We start from the raw sequence: 6,236 nt of genomic DNA, 5'->3' as shown, positions 1-6,236 counted from the left end.
AGGCAGAGAGGAACATTAAAGCTTTCGCTGAAGTTGCTTCTCCCACAAGGACGACGAGGGTCATAGATTTGAGAGGAACCTCCAGAAGTCATCTAGTCCAGCCCCCCGCCTGAGAAGCATCCCTTTCCAAACCATCCCATATGAATCCATAATCTAACCTCTTACACAACCTCGACACAATGTAAGACCTCGCACCCAAACCTGACACAGGTAGAGCAGGGAGACCATAGTGTTGCTGCTACTTTCCAGCCCAGACACTTGGGCTTCTCAGTGCAGGGGCTATAGACACCCACCGCCCAGGATCCCAAGGAGAGGGGAGGCTTCCCACACAGCACCGCTCCTGTCCCTCACCAGCCTCACATCAGGGACTTTTGCATCCGCTTGCTTCCCCTCTCGGCGGTGAGATTTCGGGTCCATTTAGGGGATGCGGAGGAAGGTGCGCACCAGCCAGGGCACTGCAAGAGCATCCTCCCCGGGGGGGTGGGAAGCTCCCGCAGGCAAGCCTGCAAGCAAGCTCTAGCCCTTTGCATATAGGTGCCCATGCTGTATAGGAGACTTTGCCTTATCCAAGCCACAGGGGCTCCATCCTGTCCTTCAGGAGACCCCTCCACAGCCAAATACAGCTCACTGCAGTAGCAAATTTCTATTATAACCTAAGGCGGGGCCGTCCAGCTTCTGAGCAGCCAGGGCCTGCCTGTCCCCATGCCACATGCTGAGCATGGTGCATGCCATAGAGGCCACACACTGCGCCTCTGTCCTCGGGCACTGCACCACACCACATTGGCACTGACAGGGGCAGGACATGCAAGGGAAGAAGAGCCCAGAGACCCCAGCATCAGCAGAAAAGTGATGGGGGGGAGCGGCGCCCAAACCGAGAGCCCAGAGCGCCATGATGTGGGCACAGCTGTGCTGACAGAAGAGGGCTTTCCCATTGGGGAAGGGGGCACGGAGGGGCTGGCAGACAAGTCCCTTCTGCCCTGCCATTAGGGAGCTCTGCTGAGTCCACTTCACCACTGCCCCATAGTGCAGAGCAGCTCTTAGGGAAAGCTCATCTGACCCTGGGGGGTGGGATTTTTATTCCTCTCCCCCACCGTCCTATCAGATACAAGGGCGAAGGAGAGGGGAACATGACCTGAAAGGGAATGACATGATACACTGCTTTTTCGCCATCCTGGACAACAAGGCAAGGACAAATAGGCACCTCCCTGGCAGTGACGGAGCCCCAGGCATTGAAAACAGTGCTAAAATAAGTGCATGCACAGGAGAGGAAGATACCCTTTCCCCACAAGGAGCAGGACAAATAGAGGCCAGCAATTTCTCCCTGGTTACACACCTGCCTACCCAGCTGCTTGTTCCCATGAACAAGCCCCTTGCTTCACACACGCAGAGGATTTATGGCTTGAATGGTGATGAACTTTTACCATCTTTTCTCCAGTGCCTGATGAAGGGTGTTTGTGCCTGAAAGCTTGCAATTAAAGACGTTTTTTTTTTGCAAAAATCGTGTTGGTTTAATAAAAGCTATCACCTCTACTGTAAGTCCCAGTTGCTTTTTCACACTGTGTCACACACTCACGATCTTAAAGTAGCTCTCCATTAACTTGGCTTCAGACTGATCAGTTGTGCTGGTCATGTTCTAGGGGGTGCAGCCCAACATGCCCCCCTCCAACAAATTCCCCAGCTGGGGGCCGTTTGCTCTCTAGGAAGCCACATGGGAAGGAAACTTCAGATCGTGCTAGGAATGAGAAGAAAATCAGAGAACCATAGAGAAGTCGGTCTGGAAGGGACCTCCAGAGGCCACATCTGCTCCAATCTCCTATCCAGACCACTTTATACAAATCCATCATCGAAACTCTCTGCAAAATTACCGTCAACCTTGACACAACACAGGACATAACACCAAACCTCACACGGGTAAAGCAGGGGGACCACAGCAGCCAACATCCTGCTTCTGTAAAAGGTTAATATATACTCAAGAGATCCCAGGTAGAGGCCCTTGTTACAGAGAAAGGCGGTTTTAGCAGTGAAGAAGTTTTTTCCCCGGATAGTCAATCTAAACCTACTTTGCTGCAACTTCAAGCCACTGGTCTGCATCCTCTCTCCGCAGCAAGAGAGAAAAGGTGCATTCCCTCCTCTTAATGGCAACCCTTCAAGACACTCCCGTCCTCTAACGTGTTCACAGTCCTTCCCAGTTTTGTGTCATCCCCATTATGTGAAGCTGTTCTCAAACCAAAAATCTTCCAGGAGATGCAAATGACACCCAAGAGGGGCAAACAAACTCACCCAAACCAAAGCTGTGGATTCAAGCACCCTCAGAACATCAGACCAGTTTCCCAGCCACGTCTGAGCAACTGGTCCAACCTTTTGAGGGTGTTTGAATCCACGGCTTTGTTGTGAGTGCTTTGCACTGCTATCAGATACCAAGTTAGGGTGCTATTTGGTAGGGGTGCACCACTATCTGAGATGCTTCCCACCCCAGCTTGTCCCTCGTTCCCTCTCTCCTGGCCCACACTCAGCGGAGAACCTCCCTCCAGGTCATATCTCTGGGGATGTGGTGACACTGGGAAGAATGTAAGAGTCATGATGGATAAATAAGGGACCATGATATCCCAGTGCAAGGCTGCAGCTAAAGAGGATAAAAGAGATCCTGGGTGATGTAGGCAGGGAATATTAAGTAGGATGAGGAAAAGGGTTTTACCTTTGTAGGTGGCACCGATGAGACCATTATGGGAAGACCAGGTCCTGTTCTTGGGACTTTGAGCACATTGAAGAGAACATTGAAAAATTAAAGAGGGTTCAGAAAAGAGCTGTATCAGCAACTCAAAGCTTGGAAAACATGACTTCTACTTTGAGGTTTAAGGACTCCATCTATATAGTTTATCCAAGAGAAAAGGCTGAGGGTTGTCTTGATCCTGGTCTACAGCTGCCTGCAGTAGGAAGATGTTTCTGCGAACAGGGGACTTTTTGACATAGCAGAAGAAGCTATGACGATGCAGTGGCTGAAGATGAAGCTAGACAAATTCATCATAAACCTGTGGTGCAAGGTTTCAGCAGTGCTGGCATTTAACCACTGGAACAGCTGACTTTTCCCTTGCATAAAGTCTTCACGTCAAGAGCGGACGCCTTATCATGTGATCTGCAGCAGCCTCAACATTAGTGATGGTCTGGCTGGCACAGAGACTTCGAGATCCCTTGATGAGGTTCTCTCCATGATGCCGCAGGTCAGAGCTAGACTGTATTGGTCCTTCCTGGCCTTCAAACTCTGAATCCCAGGCGAAGTCTAGACTGCCTCCATGCCAAGCCCAAGACTACTACAGAGAAACAAGCCCTGGTGATTGCTCCCTCTTCCTTCTTGTCCAAGGCTGGCTGTTTAAGCTCATCCATTCCCAAGCGTATCACCCCATGTTGTTCCCAGGTTCTCTGCTTCATGGTATTTGGGCACCTTCCTGGTCAAGCATCAGCAAGAGCAATGTCCTACTGGACTTCATGGTATCTCTTTGCATCACAGAATTAGAAAACAGAGGCAACACTGCATCCTTTATCTGACCCTTTCTCTTTCCTGTCTAAATATTTAGATTGAGAATTGTCCTCTTCAGGGAGGGTTTCTTAGTCTGTGTACAGCACCTCGCAAGCTAACTGCTGGGTTTGTCTCAAGGCGCCAATAATCTGAGAAACAACAGAAGTACTCTTGGTGAAAGACTGTCATATGAGATCTGTCAACTGGAAATACCAAGTGCATGGCTGGGGAGCAATTTAGTGAAACGTTACCCAATCTGCTGCACTGCATTGTGGTGGTCTCATCAAACCCACTGACCAGCTGGTAAGAGCCTCCTGAAAGACTAACACCTGCACTATTTTTATGCCATCATGCTGCAATGGTGTCTGCTTCTAGGTCAGCAAACTCCTGCCCCATCTGAACAGTAGAAGCAATGTTCACTAGCATGTCTGCATGTCACAGGTTTAAACCAGTATGATTATATATGGTGAACAATTTGGGTCAGGAACTAACCTCAAAATATGACTGGACTCAAGTAGGGGCTCCTCTGCCTTTCCAAGGTCCCCTTCCTCACTTATTTCCATTTGACTCCTAGTGAGAAAGGTTAGATATTAGGAAAACCTAAAGGGAGTTTAGGTTAGATATTAGGAAAAACTCTTTCATGAGGAGGGTAGTAAAGCACTGGAACCGGCTACCCAGACAGTCTCCATCCTTGGAGGTTTTTAAGACCCAGCTTGACAAAGCCTTGGCTGGGACGATCTAGTTGGGGCTGGTCCTGCGTGGAGCAGGGGTTGGACTAGATGTGACCTCCTGAGCTCCCTTCAGCCCTCATTTTCCATGAATCTGTGATTCTAACTAGGACACTCCCATCCTCTTAGCACGTTAGCTGCATCTTCAGGTTAACTACCCCTGGTCTATGGCACTCCTGTGACTAGCAAACCTGCTGCTGGGATTGTGAATCTAATCTGAGCCATGTGCCAAGCAAGACCTTAGATGTATCAGATACAGCAGTAAAAGCACATTTACTAGGAGCTAAGAGTACAGGGCTCCTAACAAAGAAGCAGGAGTGCATGTGCTTACTACAGACCTACAAATCTCTATTGGCACAATAGCCCAGCATGAGATAAAGGGACAGGCAGGCCTCTTTGATTTACAGGCTAGCTGATGAGTTAATTCAGAGTTGGTTATGTGATTATGTTTAGCAGGAGGATGGTCATCACCAGGATCGTAAATCTAATTAATTGCCAGGGCACCCAGTGGTTGTTTTGTATCAGCACTTGTAATTGTAATTTCAGTCCCTAAGAATGGAGGACAGGAACTGGAACAAAAACCTTAAGGGGATGCAGAATGGCAAGTCCTGGGTGCAAAGGCAAAGGGAGCAATCTTGCTAGGGCTTGGCTATTATTGGTTGGTTTGATGGGTTAATGGCTGCTGCTGATGCCCTTCTTAGCCTAGAAAAAAATAGTGATTTTGTCCAGCATGGAGAAAATGAATGGGCTGTCTCATCCTTGAAGGATGTCTTTGAGTGCAGAATTTGCAGAGAGAGAAAAGAAAAATCTTTCCTTTGAATTGTTCAGCATGCACACATCACAAAACAAATAAAATAAAACCAGGCCAAAAATGCTGGTAGACAATAATACCTTGCTGCAAGTCCTCTCTCTTTTGCATTTTACTTCCCCCTCCCTTGTAAAATGTCAGGGAGGTGGCTGCAATACCCTCTACTTAGCTTAGATGATTGAAGCTAGTCTTGGTTTTTTGCTTTCTCCCCAAGCCTCAGTCACATCTCTCCTGCAACAGAATTACTACATCATTGACACCTATCCTACAATTGATTTTCTTGTCTGGACTGATTTCCTTCCCTCCACCGCTCTTTCTCTGGTTGGAGGTGGGGCAGCCAGCAACTTTAGGAGGCAGAAACAACTCCTTGCCTCCCCGCCTCTTCATCTGCTTTATTTCCCAGTGGGGTAGTGAACCTGGCTCACTGACTCCAAATTCCCACAGTCAAGTGAGCTAGCAGAATATCCTGTCGAACACGCAATCCAGAAATCAAAGACAGCTGACCCGGACTGTCCCCTGGCTATATTTCCATCAAGAAAGACCCCTCAGAAGACCAATCTGGAAGCCTTCCTGATTTGCAGGGCAGGTGCAAAGAGGGGCCAACACTGTGCTGAGCTAAACTGACTCAAACGCAGAACCTCTCTTCTGACATCAGCTTCCTTGGGGCCTACAACAAGATTGCCCCGGCGTTGAATTATTTAATAAAGTCATTCTTTATTGGCTTAAGCAGCAGCTGGCAGCTCATTAACAGATGCAGAAAAGTAGGATGGCAACCCTGATACTCACAGGACAATGTAAGGGAAGATTCCTTGCACCAAGTCCACTCAGCTGCTTTGTGGATGGGATTCCAGAAGGGGTTGGGAAGATGTTCCAGCTGTGGATCGAGCTACTATCACACCTTCATTTTGCTGAGTAGACGTGTGTAACAAAGGCTGACCACAGGGGTGGCCATGATACCGTCTGGTGGTTACTCAGCCCGTTTTACCCTTTCTTTTAGGCATCCTCCCCGTCTATTTTCATAGTTTCATAGTTTCATAGTAGCTAGAGTCGGAAGGGACCTAGGTAGATCATCTAGTCCGACCCCCTGCCTGAGCAGGAAAGAGCACCGGGGTCAGATGACCCCGGCAAGGTGCTCATCTAACTTCCTTTTAAAAATCCCCAGGCTAGGAGCCTGCACCACTTCCCC

The sequence above is a fragment of the Crocodylus porosus genome, unplaced genomic scaffold (genome assembly GCF_001723895.1).
Source record: "Crocodylus porosus isolate Cpor-Errol unplaced genomic scaffold, CroPor_comp1, whole genome shotgun sequence".
In the NCBI taxonomy this organism is placed as follows: Eukaryota; Metazoa; Chordata; order Crocodylia; family Crocodylidae; genus Crocodylus; species Crocodylus porosus.
The sequence above is the reverse complement of the archived record's forward strand: the minus strand, read 5'-3'. Positions refer to the sequence as shown.